Genomic DNA, 16,672 nt, shown 5'->3' on the forward strand with positions numbered 1-16,672 from the left:
CGCGCCGGACGGGACCCGAGTAGGAGAGGGAGGGAAGTAGGGAGGGAGCGAGGCGGGGGCGCGCTCCAGGCTTCCTGTTGTGGTTGTAGAGGGAGCCGGCTGGAGTAGGAGGGAGCGAGCCGGGTGGAGCCGCGAGGGTGTGTGGGTGGGTGGGAGGGGGAGGCGGGGGCGGGGCCCCGGGGAGCAGCGCCCCCAGCTGTGCTGCGTGCAGGCGCCGCCCCCGCGCGCCGCAGTCACAGCTGTCGGGTCTGGGGCTCGGCCGCCGCTGCTGCCGCCGGGGGCCGATACCGTTGCCTGAGGGCCCGGGGACCGGAGCCGAGGCGCCCGGGGAAGCGGCGGTCGCGGGGAAGCCGGGTTCACGGAGAGGCTGTGGGGGCACCGTGGAAGGAGGCGGGGAGGAGCGGGCCTGTCGGGGCCTCGGGAGCCCGGGGAGTGTGGAGCGAAAGCCGCGCGGCGGGTCCCTGCCCCGGCTGCCTCCCTTCCCCCCTCGCTTGCTCGCTCGGGCCGGCGCCGGGAGCCCCGGAGCCAGAGCTCGGGCGGCTGCGGAGCGGCCGCGCCGCCCACGGGAGGATGCAGAAGTAGCGGCGCCGGCTCCGCCGCCCGCCCTCGGGTGAGTAACGGGTGGGCGAGACTGGGCGGCTGGGCGGCTGGGGTCCCCGCAGGCGAGGGGGGACCCCCCCCCCGCAACGAGCGCAGGGACTCTCCAAGACCGGCATCTTGGGGGGCTGGAAAGAACAATCTCGGGGGTCCTCGAAGACCGCCCCCCGCCTGAGCAAGGTGACTGTCCCGAGGGGATGGGGGTGAGAGAGGGGGAAAGGCCCTCACTCTGTGACTCCTCCAGATCTCTCCCATGGTCAAGTTACCCTCTACCACCTTTGGGGTTCCAAAGACAATGGGATGGGATCATTTGAAGTTTCGAGGCCAGAGGTCCGCTGTCCGGGATGAGGGAAAGGAGAATCCGCTGATTTTTATCTCTTTGGAAACTGGACAAGATCGCCAGTTTCTATGTCCATATGGCTCCGTCCATCTTCAGGAACATCACCAACCATCCTTCCTTCTTTCCCCCCTCCCCCACGCCTAGACTCTGTACTTAATTACCTCTTCAACAACTTAAAAAAAATACACTTAACTCAAGGCTTCTTAGCTGGACATAGACTTTGGTAAAAAGTGTGTTACTATATAAGGTGAAGTTTTGAACGTGTTGGTGCAGGTGGACTACAAGAGTTGTAGAAGCTAGAGCGAGAATGAATTAGTGCAAGAAATCATGTCTTGTGTGATGCAAGGTGCTCGTCTCTTAAGTGAACTTGAATGATGGGAGTTAGTCCTCTATCTAGCCTCATATTACACTTTTTAAAAAATTGTTTGAATATCTGTTTGAAATTATTTTTAGTGTTTTGTGGACTGTGTGATACTATATAACAGTGATTTGCTGTTCTTGAAAGGAAACTTGCATAAGGCATCTCCTTGCATTGTTATGGAAACTTTCTTTTGTGTCTTTGTTTTTTTTAGCATTGAGAATTTTAATTAGGAGTTGCCCCAGATCCTTAAATCACTATTTCTTTCAAACTGAGAAAGAGGGCAGAAATTTGTAGATAAGTTCATAAAGTCTTATCAATGTTCTTTTTTCCTTGTGTGTTTCTTATCTTGGTCTTTGAGTGGTCAGATTGAAACTGTGGATTTGGAGGCAGTTAGCTAATTGCAAATTAAACTCATGTGGTGTGTTTTCAACGTGAGCTGTTCCTTTTCTAAAAAATTGAATTTAGGTTATATCTCACCCACAGGTGTGAACAGTGCAAACCTGGTTTTTGGCTTCTTAGGAGTTGAATGGATCAGGAACTGTGCTTGATTTCTTATAAACATAATTCTTAATGGTCATACTCAAATAACATAAAGTTGTCATTTCTAAAATTGTCTAAAAAGTATTTCCCAGTCCATTTTTAGGATTTGTAAGTTGATTTGAACGTCTCTTTATAATAACAAAATATTACCCAAGGTATACTTCATATGCTTATGGTCAGATAACAAAATCTGAATATTCCATCTCTATCATTCAGATTCTGCTGTGCTTGGTCCCCCAACATATACCAACACTAGAGATCCTTAAGGTTTTTATGATACTTAGCAATATAGCATTAATTCTAGTATTTATTTATTCAACCAACATTTAAGATACAGGAGTAGAGTCTTACCAAGACTTATGGTGTGCCAAAGAAATTAGCTATTAATTTGAAAGGGAGGTAAGAAAAGTGAAACAACTTCTTAGGTGAGAAATTTGTATTTCAAGAAATAGTGTTTATGCATAAATTTTTAAGAAGTTTGAACAATAGTTTATGTTCTAAAGTAATACCTTTACCCTTAGGCTGCAGGATCAGTGAATTATATAGATTATTCAGTTTTATTACAAATTTTACACTCCTTTGGCAAACATATATAGGTAAATTACAGGAATGATCACTTCTGGGATATGGTGCTTTAACATTAGTGAGGCGGGAGAAAAGAATATTATCTAATATGTTGAATATTATCTAATATGTTGAATTTCTGTTTCATTTAAGTTTGAATTTTAAGTGCTTTTTACAATTGTAAATTACAGTATTAATGCAGATGGGCTACATAAAGTAAAATATTTTATACTTAATGTATCATTAAATTTGAGAATTATCTATCATTAAGATTTTATATTATAAGAATACATTATAGATGTGTATATCTATATGTTTACAAATTGTTGAAATTTTACTTAATATCTATCGCTGTGGTACATAAATTCCTGTATCTTCTATATTGAAAATAACATTTGATTTACAGTAAAGAAATATTTCATGAAATTTTCAATAGAAACAGCCCCGGATGTTGGAGGATTAAAGAAAGTTGCCCTGTCTTGGTAACTATACCCAGATTTGGGGGGGGAATTTTATACTAAATTATACATTATTTAAATCCCCTCCTTTTAGGGGATATTTTAATCTTGTTATATTTTATAATTAAAAGTTAAATGCCCCCGCTTCCTTATTTTAGGCAGCCTTTTTCATATTTTGTACTTTAGTACGTTCTCTGCAGATGTAGTATTTTTTTCATGACTATTACTTTGACATGAAATTAAAATAGGAAAACAGTTATTTATTCATGCAATAATGGACTGTTTGATTTTCTATACCTTATATAGAATTGCAATTTTATCAAAACATCCATTTGTTTACTTGTGAAGGCACTGTTTTTTAGATATTACAATTTGTATGAACTATTCACTAAAAGATTAAATATGTATATAAAACAGTACCTGTATTTGTATTGCCATTGTCATCATAAAAGGATTGTGCTCTTTCTCTCTTTTAGGTAACATTTGGAAACCTGTGGCATTTCCTCATTCTAATTTGTAAGCTACTTGTCATTCTAAATCAATCACTCTCTGTGTGTATGTACATTTATACATGTTGAGAGAGACACACACACACACACACACACACACACACACACACAAAGAGACAGAGCTTGGCAAGTGCTTGCAAATAAGTTTTTCTTGCCTTCTTGTCAGTTGAAAGGTTGGGAACTAAGTTTTGGTGGCAGGCAGTATGATAGAAATTGTAATAAGTATTTATAATCTCTTTATTCTGTCTGACCACTAAGATTTTATGATTCTGTCATCTTGCAAAAAAGATTTTTTTCCCCAATAGATTGGTACCTTAACCTAACAGTTTATTTTTCAATCTAATTAGATTTTTCTTTATCTTCAGGCTTTTTTATGCTTGTTTGCATTCACAGTGCTTTATAGGTAGTAGGTACTCAATAAATGTTTGTTGAATTAAATCCTGAATTATATGTATGTTCAACTTTAATCCAGATATTTACTATTACTCTTTCTAATTGGAAAAACCAGGAGGAAATGTGTAAGTAGAAGTTTAAAAATAGGTTTAGAAAACCAAGTAGTGACAGCACCAGTTTCAAAGGATAGTAGTAAGTTAAAGGGCAGACAACATAAATTAAGGCATTTAGCTGTTTAAATCTTAGCTGGTCTTAAATTTACTTGTCTCAGAAGACTGAAATTAGCCTGATGCTTTCAGATAGAAGTGTAAAATAGTTCCTTAGACATAAGGAATTAAATGAGCATTTTACTATGATAAATGTAAAGGCCATGTCCTTAGCATTTACATACAGTCTCTAAATTTGCTTATGTAAGCTTATTTGATAGCAGGTACTCTGCATATTAAATTTTCTAATATTGGAACCTTAAGTTACTTACCTGCAATCTTGATGATGAACCTTACCACGTTAGAACTGCAAAAGACATTAATGAACATCCAGTTCAATTTCTTCATTTTTTAGATATAAGGAAACTGAGGTCCAGACTGTTGGTATCCTGGTCTTCTGTCTCAAAGTAGCATTCTTTCCACTATATCAGGATGTTCTTAACCTTTTTTTGTGTCATGGACCCCTTCTTACCATAATGTTTTTAAATGCATAAAATAAAATACATAGGATTACAAAGGAATCCAATTATTTAGTTATCAAAAATTTTCTTAAAAGTCCACAGGCCCTGGGTTAAGTACCACTGTCCTCTCTCATATTATAGATGGTATATGAGTTGAATTTAAGTGGTCTTTGAATGTCTGGGTTCAGTCTTCACTCCGAAAACATTTTCCCTCAGAGCTTCAAAATTTGCAAATGTTCATGGAAGAAGGGAAATGAGAAGTAAAAAAGATAGAGGACTCCCCATCATGGGGAGTAGAGTCTGCATCGTGGAGTGAGGAGGGTAAGCAAGGTACATGTAGTGGGAGATACTTTTAATTAATATTTTCTATAAATGCACTTTAGAAGAATGCCCCCAAATGCTGCTTTCTATGGCAACTAGTAATACATTTTATGATAAATCACATTTGTAACATGAAAGCTCAAAGCCTTAATACAGGGGATTTATTAATTATTTATGACAATTCAAACTGTGCAGAAGTGAAATGTACTGCCTTAAATTAGTGAACTCACCATCAATGTTCTCTTATACCTTGGTATTGTCTCCTTTCTAGGTTTTTTGTGACACTGCTCTGTTAGTTTTCTTCTTGCCTTTCTGACCATTCCTTCTCATGTCTCCTTTGATAGATCTTCATCCAGGTCATACCCACTAACTGTGGTATCCCCCAAATTTTAGGTCTTCCCTTCTCCCCTTATATTATCACTTTATTATCTCATCAGCTCCTATGGATTTAATTGCCATCTCTATGCTGATGATTATTAGATCTACTTGTATAGGCCCAGCCCCTCTCTCTCTTCAGTGAACTCATCTTTCCCCCAAGACCTCTCCTTTTCCTCACTTTTCTATTACTGTGGAAGACAGAACCATCTTTCTTGTCACCAGGCTAGTAAACCAGGTGTCATCTTCTGTTGTTCACTCTTTTTTTTTCTTTTTGCCTCCCCACTCCAATCCAGTCAGTTGTTACATCTGGTTAGTTCTCCCTTTGCAACATCTCTCTTACATACCCTTTTCTCTTCTCTGACACTGCTGCCACCCTGGTGAAGGCCCTCATCACTTTACACCTGAATTACTTTATAATAGCTTTCTGGTTTCTCTCCCTACTCCATTCCATCCTTTACCCAGTTGCCAAATTGATCTTCCTCAAGCTCCTCCTCTCCCAGTTTCAGTAAATGTCAATGATGCCCTCTAACCTTCAGGACAAATGTAAAATCTCAGTTTGACATTGACAGCTCTTTATAACCTGCTCTCCTCCTACCTTTCCAATCTTTTTACACTTTACTCCCTTCCCAAGTACTCTGTGATCCAGTGACACTGGCTTCCTCTCCTGATTGTGCATCTTCACTGTCCCCCATACTTGGAATAGCCTCCCTCCTTATCTTAATCTTCTGGTATGCCTGGTTTCTTTCAAATCCCTGCTAAAATCCTACCTTCTGCAAGAAGATTTTCCTGATCTCCCTTTATGCTAGTGCCTTCCCTTTGTTAATTATCTCCAATTTATTCTGGACACAGCTTGATGGTATGTAGTTCTTTGTACGTTGTTTCCCCCATTAGACTGTAAGTAAGGTCTATTAGATGTTTTCCCCTTTTTTTGTAACCCCAGTGATTATCACCGTTCCTGATGCATAGTAGGCGCTTAAATGCTTGTTCTATACAAACAAGAGGAGTAATGTGTAATAAGGCTGCAAAAGTAGATTGAAGACAGATTTTAAAGGGCTATAACTTGACAAATGGAAAAACTTATATTTGATCCCTGAAGCAACAGGGAACTACTGGAGTTTGAGTGATATATTCAGACCTGTATTTTAGGAAAATTGCTTTGTCAGCCGTGTGGATGGTGAATTGGAGAAAAGAATGACTTGAGACAAGGAGACCAGTTATGAGACTTGAAATAGTCCAGATGAGGAGTGATGTGGTCATGTGAGTAGAGTGAAGATATATATTAGAAATGTGGAGATGGACATGATTGGATCTGTGGGATGAAAGACCGTGATAAAGATTTCAGGATAATCTCAAGATATCAAACCTAGGTGGTCAGAAGAAAGTTTGTAGCCTCAACAGAAATAGGGAAGTATGGAAGAAGAGTGGGTTTTGGGGAGAAAGGAATGGAATTACATTTTGAGCATGTTGAGTTTGAGATGCTTATGGGACATCTATTTTCAAATGTTCAATAGACAGTTTTTGATACGGTATGGGAGTTTAGAAGAGAGACTAAGGCTGCTTATAGATTTGGCAGTCATTTGCATAAAGATCATAATTGCCCTTTGAACTTGATGATGTCACCAAGTGAGATGGTGGGACTCAGTTAAGGGATATGATATGGATGAAAGAACCAGCAAATCTCCATATAGACTTCCTCTTGCTTCAGTTTGAGTGTGCCTAAAACTTTAGTTATACCCTTCCTAACTTTCCTATTCTTATGAATGGCAACACCATTCTCCTGATCACCTATGTTAATCTCAAAATTAGCTTTGACTTGCCAAAAGAACAAACTTAGAAGCAGCAGAAACTAGTAATACACCAAGCAACCTTATATAGACATAGACATAGACATAGACACAGACACAGACACAGACACAATAAAAATTCAATGATTAGCATCCACCTTCAAATATCAACAGGCTTATCTAAATAAAATAGTAAACTATGGTTTTGTGCAACTCCACTAGAGGTTCTTGTTATTAAACTGGGCTTAAGGAGATGCCATAGACCTAAAAGGTGACAATTGTCTAAGTAATTATTAGTTTTTCTTATGTTATTTTGAGGAAGCATTTTTGAGAATTTTTTCTGTAGAAATTGAAGATAAGATATATCTTTCTTATCAATATTTAAGGTTAAACAGATTTCCCTTTTAGCCATACCACTCTTAATCACGTTTATTACATGCTTCTCTTTTTTATTCTATAATCACAATAATTCTACATTTTTTATGTTCTTACAGCCTCTAAAATGCTTTCACATATATTCTTATTTGAAATAAAGGTTATAATACGAGTAAATTCTTGAACTTAATATCTGTTTAAGCTCTAGAACTACGATCTTCTGAATATAGAAACTTATTGGTTATTTCATGGAACTAGAACAAGAATCTACTACAATAGCAATCTTCATTTCCATAGTAAAACCTCAGCTGTTTAGACAAAAAAAGCAGTGATAGCTAAAGACACACACACACACACACACACACACACACACGTGTACCTTCTTCTCCCTCCTGGGCCACAGTTCTGAAGTGCAGTTGAATGTCACCATCAACCACTACATGCACATACTTAAGAAAAGAGCTGTTATATCTCTTTCTTCATCAGTGGTTCTGTTTTCAGAGCTATCTGACAGGTTGTCACTCTCACTGCTGCTCACCATTACTTCCATTTTATGTCACTGCTGTCACTACCTAATCTCTTCCAGCTGCTGAGGCTACCACTGAGTCTAATTTCAGCAGCTTTCTCCATCTGATATTCTCCTTCCTTCTGTCTCTACTTTTCTTTTCTGCAATCTCTTCTACCTCCTATTGCCCCTAATTAATTTTCTAACTTTTATATTAAAAAGTTGGATTTGTGCATTGTCAGATTATGTACTCCTTTCTTTTGATGCAGCCAACAGTTTCAGACCAAAATTAAAATTTCAGTTCTTTAATATTACTGGTTACTGTAAACAGACAGTGAAGAAAAGGAAAAAATGCAGAAAGAGAAGCAGAGAAATGCACGTGGATGGAGACATGAAGATTCATACACAAAGGGAAAGATACACAAAAGGACTCAGAGAGTGTATTTTGTGGAATAATAGCTATAACAGCTTTGGCATTTTAGGATGTCATCACTCAGAACTTTTAAAGTTGTGTTGCTTTTCTCAACTACAGGTACTTGCTTTGTGGATCTGAATGTTTTCAATTCAAAATTAGTCCAAACTTTAAAACTTAAGGTTTTAGTTGAATAACTTAATAAGTATATGACACCATACACTTAAACCTATTTCTCTGCCTCTTCATGTTATATATAAGGGAAGCAATTCAGATTGCAAAGTGGTAGCAAAGTAGAATGGCACACTCAGTTCCCTCCAGTCTTTATAAAGCTGTGGCTAGGCTAAGTTCCATGCTTAAACCAAGGCATGAATAAAACCCTGGATTCTCAAAAACTATACCGGTGAAACCCAAACACCAGCACATTCTATCTACCATTTTGAAAAAACTTCAAATACCATGGTCCTGACAATAGTTTATGTCTGCTTTTTAAGGACAAGCCTATGTATGGAAAGTATGATCATTAACAGACTGGCTATTTGATGATGAATTCTTTGTCTATGGCAATCCACAAAACAAAGAAAAATACAAAGCAGCCTTCAGTCCTGTCAGGCCTTCCTCCAATTCTGTACTGAAAATAGCAGAATAGTACAAAAGAAGTAGGGGGTGCTATAAAAATACAATGACATTAGTTCTATTCTTTGTATTACTATTCAAAATGTTTTCCATACATGTTAAAAGCCCACCATTAAAATGATTCAAGTTCACTAAGAGTTATATGAAATATATTCACATAGTAATAATGAAGAGAAGAAAACTAACATGGAAAACTTTGATACCTAATAAATATTGGTTTTATTTGTCTCTGTTTATTTTCTAGCAGTATTAAGAAGGGTAGTTTAAAAACAAGGGGAAAATGACAAAAATGTATAAATAATCATATCTGGAAAATGCATAAAAGAGAAAAGGTTCTGAAGCTGTTTGCTACCTTGGGTCACCAGACTTGGACAAAACTAATTAAAACATCTGCAGACACTCTTTCTTCACTCAATAGATATTAGCCTGAAAAGATGTATATTTAATTGTTATGATTCAAATATTTTAATATATTAATGGGAATACTATTTGTAAAATTATCACACTCTAATCTACCTTCATTGTAAATTAGATCTTCATATCTCGAATTTGCTTAAGGGTAACCAGTACCTAGAATTTGGCTTAAAAATATACAGGCAAACTCTATTATGACAATGGTCTACCCACCACAATGTAAAATTCTAAGGCACCACCCTAGGAGATTTATTGCTGAAATTAACAGAAAACCTTATTACAAACACTTGTTTTCTTTAATAATGGTCCAACAAAATAAACCCAAAGAAAAAGGTTATATTGAGGTTTCAGTCACCACTCATCAACTGTAGATAAACTTACCTACCTTGTTTCCAATTTAAAAGTGGTACAATGGAGAGTATTAGATTTGGAGTTAAGGGATTTAGATTCAAATTCTACCTCTGATGTTAACCACATACATGATCTTGGGCAAGTCAATTAACTTCCCTGAGTATCAGTTTCATATCTGTTAAGTGAAGGAACTGGCCGTTGATAAGAATAGGAAAGTTAGGATGGATATAACTAAAGTTTTAGACATGCTCAAACTGAAGCAAGAGAAAGTCCATATGGAGATTTTGAGGTTTAGATCTGGCTTCCTGGGAGAAGTTAGAGCTAGAGATAAAGATTCGGGAGTCTTAGTCAATTATCATATGTACTTTGTTGTGATCTTTTTGTATTTGGATTTTCATATCCATTGAATTAATTATCTGTCTCATCTTGACTGTAAGTTTGATAAGCTTATCATTTATGTCTTCATCAAAGAATAGTTGAGCATTTTTATTGGCAATGGAGAGAACAATATAAAGCATTATATTACTGCTGCATTTAGGGATGGGATTGAGAAAGAGGGCCAGTGGTCTGAAAGCTAGAAGGAGATCTTGCTCTATACCGTGTCATAGAAAATCAGTCAGGAAATGATAGGGCTTTTTTTTTTTTTTAGGTGAGGCAATTGGGGTTAAGTGACTTGCTCAGGGTCGCACAGCTAGTAAGTGTTAAGTGTCTGAGGCTGGATTTGAATTCAGGTACTCCTGACTCCAGGGCCGGTGCTCTATCCACTGCGCCACCTCGCTGCCCCTGAAATGATAGAGTATTACAAAGCAGAAGAGGTGTTAACTATGTTCAACCCAAGAGATGAAGAAGGATGAGAACGTAGAAAAGCCAATCAGTATTCACCAGTGACTGAGAAATTTCAGATAGGTAGGGGGAAGAAACCAGATTGCAAAGGTTAAAAGAATAGGTCAAGAAGTGGTGGGAGTCTATGTATATTATATACTTTAAAAAAGAAATCTGATAGTGAAGGAAGTGAAGACTATGATTTACTAGCTTTAATAGAACAATAGGGTTCAGGGAAGATTTTCTTAGAATAAGAAAGACCTGAGAATTTTTTAGGCAGAGGACAAAGAGTAAGTGAAGTAGGAAAGATTGAAGATAACAGGAGAAAGGATGATTGAAGCAAGATACTGGAGGAACTGAGAAGGGTAGAACAGATGAGGTTTGGCAAGGGATCTAGTCATGGCTTCTTCTAAGATAGGAGGGAAGAGGAGGAAAGAGGAGGAAAGGGGATAAATGAAAATGTAGATCAGAGGTTCTTAACACCAGAGGGTTTGTGGATAGATTTCAGAGGGTTCATAAAGTTAAATGGTGAAAAACTCCATCTTTATTTCAATTTAATTGGTTTCCTTTATAGTCTTGTGTATTTGGAGAATGAGTCAACAGGCTTTATCAGACTGACAAAGACGTTCATAACACAAAACAGGTTAAGAATTCCTGATTGAAAATATTGAGATGTGAAAGACAGTGAGTTGAAGGAATTTGTATCACATTGTCTTGTTCTCACTAAAATAGGAGGTGAATGGAATTCTTTTTTTTATCAACATTTTAGAAAATCGCTAAGATTTTGTGTTTGTGCTTCAATGAAAAGAATTTAATTGTTAAAAATAATGTACTTAATAGAGGATCCTGTCAACTGTTGATCTTGACTTCCTGAAAGAGTTACAATACTTTAGTATTTTCCTCTGGTCTACCTTGGGAACATTGGCATTTGTTCTCAAGTGGTTCTATAAGTATTTGGCATACCCCCAAGAGATGATAAACACAGAAAGGCATACATTTTCAAGATAAGTTAAATAATATGTCTCAGAGTTTTGTCTGTGGTTATGCTGGTTGTAGTTACCCTATTCTGAGTCCCTAGACCAGGTTATGAAGAGAATTGTATTGAAGTCTTTGTGAAGGGATTCAGATTTTTCAGGATTTCATAATAGACCGACACTTTCAGTTCTTATCAGAACCATTCCATGACTGAATAGGGATGACTCTCATTTGTGAATTCCTATCTTCCCTTGTTTAGCAAGGTAATTCCCATTTTACCAATTCAGGAAGCATCTATTAAGCACCTGTTTCATCCTAGGTACTAGAAATAGAGGAACAGAAATAGTTGAATGTCTTCTAGACATCTTAAACTCAGCATGTCCAAAACTTATCTCATTTTCCCTACCCTCTTTGAAATTTCCCTATTACCTTGGAAAGCACCATCATCCTTTCCAGTCACCTAGGCTGGTAACCTGGGCATTATCCTTGACTCCTCCCTGCTCCCCATCCCCAATCGAATCAATTGTCAAGTCCAGTGGCTTCTATATTTGAAGCATCTCTCCTATATCCCGTGTACTCCCTCTGACCCTCCCACACTCTGGTGCAGTCCCTCCTTACCTTACATTTGGACTATTATAGTGGCCTTTGGTGGGTCTCCCTGCCTCAAGCCTCTCCCTACTTCAGTCCATCCTCTATTCAGTTACCAAAATGATCTTCCTAAGGCACAGGTCTGAACATGTCACTCCCCCTGTAGAAACATCCCTCTGGTGTGCAGAGGAGGTAATGTGGTTCTTTGTAAGCTTTTGCTTGTTATGAGTTTGGTTGAACTGCCACTTATATGACAAAAAAGGGGCACTGTTCATTACTGCTGTCATCACAAAACATGTATGTGTGACTATGGGAAATATGCAGACTGATTTATCTGATATTGTCTGCTGTTTGTGACCTTAACAGTTTAAAACAATTCTGACTTCTCTTGGACAGTCATAAACAAAATATAGATAATGGAGAAATTATGAGTTAAATGATATATTACCTTTACCTTTGTGCAATAATACCTTGCATTTGTATAGTCTGTGACAGTTTAAAAAAGAATTTGGTTTAGTGGATAGTGCTGATTTAGGAGCCATCAGCACCTACCAGCTGTGTTAGTAGAAAGTCACTTAACCTTTTTGAGCCTTAATTTGATTATCTTTAAAATGGGGATAATACCTGTAGTACCTTTCTCTTAGGGTTGTTTGGAATATTCAGTAAAATTTGTCTGAAGCATTTTGTAAATCTTAAAGGCCTCTATATAAATGTCAGCTCTTTTTACGAGTTTTATTTTATTTGATCTTCATATATTAACCCTGTGAAGTAGTCATGTATAGCTTGACACCAAATTTATAGAAAACAAACTGAAGAAAGAATAAAAAATAGAATAACAATAATATATATGATATAAAATAATTTTTAAATAGAATAAATAATAAAATAAAAATAGGAGAAATCGTGTGTTAGGACACATGCCAAACAGGTAGTAGAATTAGGACAAGCATTCAGATCATCTGTTTCCTAAGCAAGAGCCAGCGCTTTTTCCGTGATTTTTAAAATAGTTGTTTTTCTTTCAGCACATGTTCAGAGTTAGGCTTTGATAAAGTACTATATAATGTAATCTGTGTTTGTGATGTCTACCTTTAAGCATGTTACTAGGGGCAGCTAAATGGCACAGTGGATAGAGCACTGGCCCTGGATTCAGGAGAACCTGAGTTCAAATTCGGCCTCAGACACTTAATACTTATTAGCTGTGTGACCCTGGGCAAGTCACTTAACCCCAGTTGCCCCGCAAAAAACAAAAAACAACAACAAAAAAAACATGTTACTAACCAATTGATCAGACAACCTTTTAATAAGGTCACAGCTTAGCAAAATAAAGAATGGCCAGCCTGGTCCGTGTGGCAGCAAATTCTGATATCAAAGTTAATTTTTTTGGAGGAAATACAACTACTTTCCTTAGCTTTACTTCATGGACAGCAGTGAGTGATATTTGAAATAAATTATATGCAAAGGTATTAGTTCCAACAAAGATATAAATATAGAAAACTGGTTTTTATTTTATGATTGGTCTCTGATTTTACCAAGGCACAAAGTACTGATTAGGATGTATATGATGCTGGATTATTCAGGCCAGAGAAAGATTTGATAGGAATTATCAAACTATGTTTGATAGGAACTTTCCCCAAATTAGCTCTTAGTAACTTTCTAGTTCCTGAATCTTGTTTAACCACCATGAGTAGTTTTCTTGAAAAGCTCTAAAAGAAAATATACTTGAAATTAATTTATTATTGACTAAGGTTTATATTATTTTGGTGTAATGTATCACTGTTTAGTATTTAATATCTCACATTTTGCACCTTGACATACTCCATTTCAGGCAAACTGTATTTGCCATTATGTCCTGTACACATTTTATGTTTTTCCACCTCCCCGCTTTGCCTTTTTCTCTGCCCTAGGATGTCTCTCTACAATTCTGCCTATTCTTTAAAACTCAGCTCATGCCATCCTTTCTATTAAGTCTTTCAAGATTACTTTTCTCACTTGAATTGGAAATAATCTTTACCTCTTCAGATCTCTCATAGTGTTGCCACTTCTTTTACACACTTATGATCAATTTTGTGTATACTGTCTCTTCTTACACATTTTAAGCTACAGTGAAGGAAAGAAAATGCTTTCCTTCTCTATCTCTCCTAGTGCCTAGCACAGTGCTTTGTAAATAGTAGGGTTTGCTGTGTTCAAATATAGCTGTGACCTCATCAAAGTAGATATCCTTTCCCGTGATAACATAACACAACCTGTCCATGCCTTCTCATTTTCTGCAATACTTGTTTATTCCTTCCAGTAAGTTTACCAATCCTTTTATACTTTTTAATTCCCCTATTAGAATGTAAGCTCATTGAGAACAGAGACAATCTAATCTTTATATTTTTATCCCCAGAGAGTGTTAGAAAATACAGTGCCTGGCACATAGAAAACACATAGAAACTCCCGTGGGAGATGATATAAAGGGGTTTTGTAATGTGTAAGAGGGGAGAAGGAATTCAATGTGGATGGCCTTCGTTTGCTCAGGAAAGTATGAAGGGAATCCCTCTCCTGAGAGAGAAGGAAAAGGTGCTGGTATTAGACCTTGGGGATGTTTAAAATACCCTCTGGGGAGTGTGATAGTCTATCAGGGAAGAATAAAAGCATTGCTGTGTAATAGGGAACAGTTGAGATCAGATCAGATTAATTTATAATTGACCAGTAGGCACAGGAGTATGACTTTCTTAAGAAGCATTCAGGAGTAGAAGCAGAGAAGGTAGTTGTTAGGGATAACTGAGGTTTGGGGTTTAGCAAAGCATGAATGGTAATCAAGTAAGAGGACAGTGGGTTCAGTGTTAGAGGATAGTATATAACTGAGCTAACTAGTTAGCCATACAGCCAAGACTGTGAAGAAAGAGCACAGAGCAAGAGTAATAGACTGGTGACACAGGAAGGAATAGGAAGCTTGAAGACATAGGGAGGGTGCAAAATAGAATTAGGAGTTATGCATAGGGAGAGATGAAAGGATGGAAGGTTGTGCAAGATCAAAGAGAAGACTTAGAGTTTAAGATTGTGGACGTAGCACAGTTCTGTGTGATGGTGAGCTGTTTGATGTAACTATCTTTCTTAGTATTCTGATTTAATAATAGCAATCATAATAATCAAAATTAGAACAATAGTTAGCATGTATATAATGCTTTAAGGCTTATAGAGTGTCTTTTATTTGTTATCTTCTTTGGTCCTCAGAATCACTCTGTGACATAGGTGCTATTATTATCCTCATTTTACCAATTGGGAAATTGAGGCCAAGAGAGATTAAAGTGACTTGCTCAATCATGCAGCTGAGTAAGTGTCTGAGTAGGATTTGGACTTAGGTCTTTCTGACTCCACATCGAGAGCTTTATTCTCTATATCACCCACCTGCCTAGATTTTCAGTGAAAGGTATAAGAATTGAAGTTGATAACTTCTAAGTCCAGGATGGTCAAGAGGATATCAACATATATAGTATATTGATGTTTCTAGTGGGTTGAGATGAAAACTCTAAGCCAGGTACTGAACTCCTTGAGAAAAGACGAAGATCCTGATGGCTTATAGATGACTACAAAAAAAAAATCTAGACTGAATTTGTCTCTCTCGTGGGATAAGGACAGAAATAGTTGAACAGCTTAGGACCCTGGTCCTGTAGGATTCTATGATACCAGGAAAAATGTCCATGTGAGATGGTGGCATCAGCTTCCATAGGTGGTTGTTCCACACATAGGAGAATTTGGAGGGTAGGCAGCATGTGATTGTGAAGTATTTGGTGTTCAGATAGTGAAATAGAGCTTTGTACCATCCCCAAAGCCTCATCCCAAGATGATGGGTGTTTAGGCACACCTAAAACATACTTTGCATGTGGAACAAACAACTCAACTCCCAGTCTGATTCCCCAGGAGTACTGAGGCTCAGGATTTCAAGAACTTAAATGGATGCTGGACTCCTTTAGTGCATTCTCTCTTGCTCTTGAGGCTCCAAATCTCTTATCTTCTGAGACTGATAGAGGAAGATGACAATTGCTGATTGGCTAAACTGAGACTTCTGAATCCTCCTTACAAGATATGGGAGAAGGGAGAAGTGGGTTCACCCAAAAGATATCCTAAGCGTGGGATAAGTACTCAGATCTCAATCTAAGTACTAGAAGCACAGACTCTCTAGTACATCTGGTCCCTGAATCACAGAATCTCTGGGTGGGGACATTATAGTTGTCTTCAAGAATTTGGAGGACTCTCCTGTTGTAGATAGATTAGATTTGTTCTGTTTGGTCCCATAGGGCAGAACCAGGAGCAGTGAGTGGAAGTGGCAAAGAGGAAGTTTTTAGCTTTATGTTACGAAAAAATTCCTCAATTACAACTATTTTAAAGTAGATAGACTTCCTCAGAAGGTAGAAGTAGTAAAGTGTTCTTTCTCATTGGAGGTCTTTGAACAAAGGCTGGATGAGGCAACTAGGTAATACAAAATCCTTGAACTTGGAATCAAGAAGATTTGAGTTAGGATCCTGTGTCTGGCATTTATGAGCTGTGTGACTCTGGCAAGAAATTCAGACTCTGTTTTCCTCAGTTTCCTCATCTGTAAAATAGGGATAATAATAGCGAGCATAGATCATCTAGGGTGGCTGTTAGGACCAAAGAAAATAATATTCATCAAGTGCTTTGTAAACCTTAAAGCACTGTGT

General features: G+C 37.9%; 1 protein-coding gene across 1 annotated transcript in view; it reads left to right on the plus strand.

Moving 5' to 3' along the window:
- Positions 1 to 483: 483 nt before the first annotated feature.
- LIFR (LIF receptor subunit alpha) overlaps positions 484 to 16,672 on the plus strand; it is an 80,007-nt gene continuing 63,818 nt past the window's right edge. The window contains exon 1 of the mRNA XM_043988049.1: positions 484 to 610. The gene's annotated coding sequence lies outside the window, so the exon portion shown is untranslated. The remainder of the gene's footprint in view (positions 611 to 16,672) is intronic.

This window comes from Dromiciops gliroides, chromosome 1 (genome assembly GCF_019393635.1).
Source record: "Dromiciops gliroides isolate mDroGli1 chromosome 1, mDroGli1.pri, whole genome shotgun sequence".
Taxonomy (NCBI): Eukaryota; Metazoa; Chordata; class Mammalia; order Microbiotheria; family Microbiotheriidae; genus Dromiciops; species Dromiciops gliroides.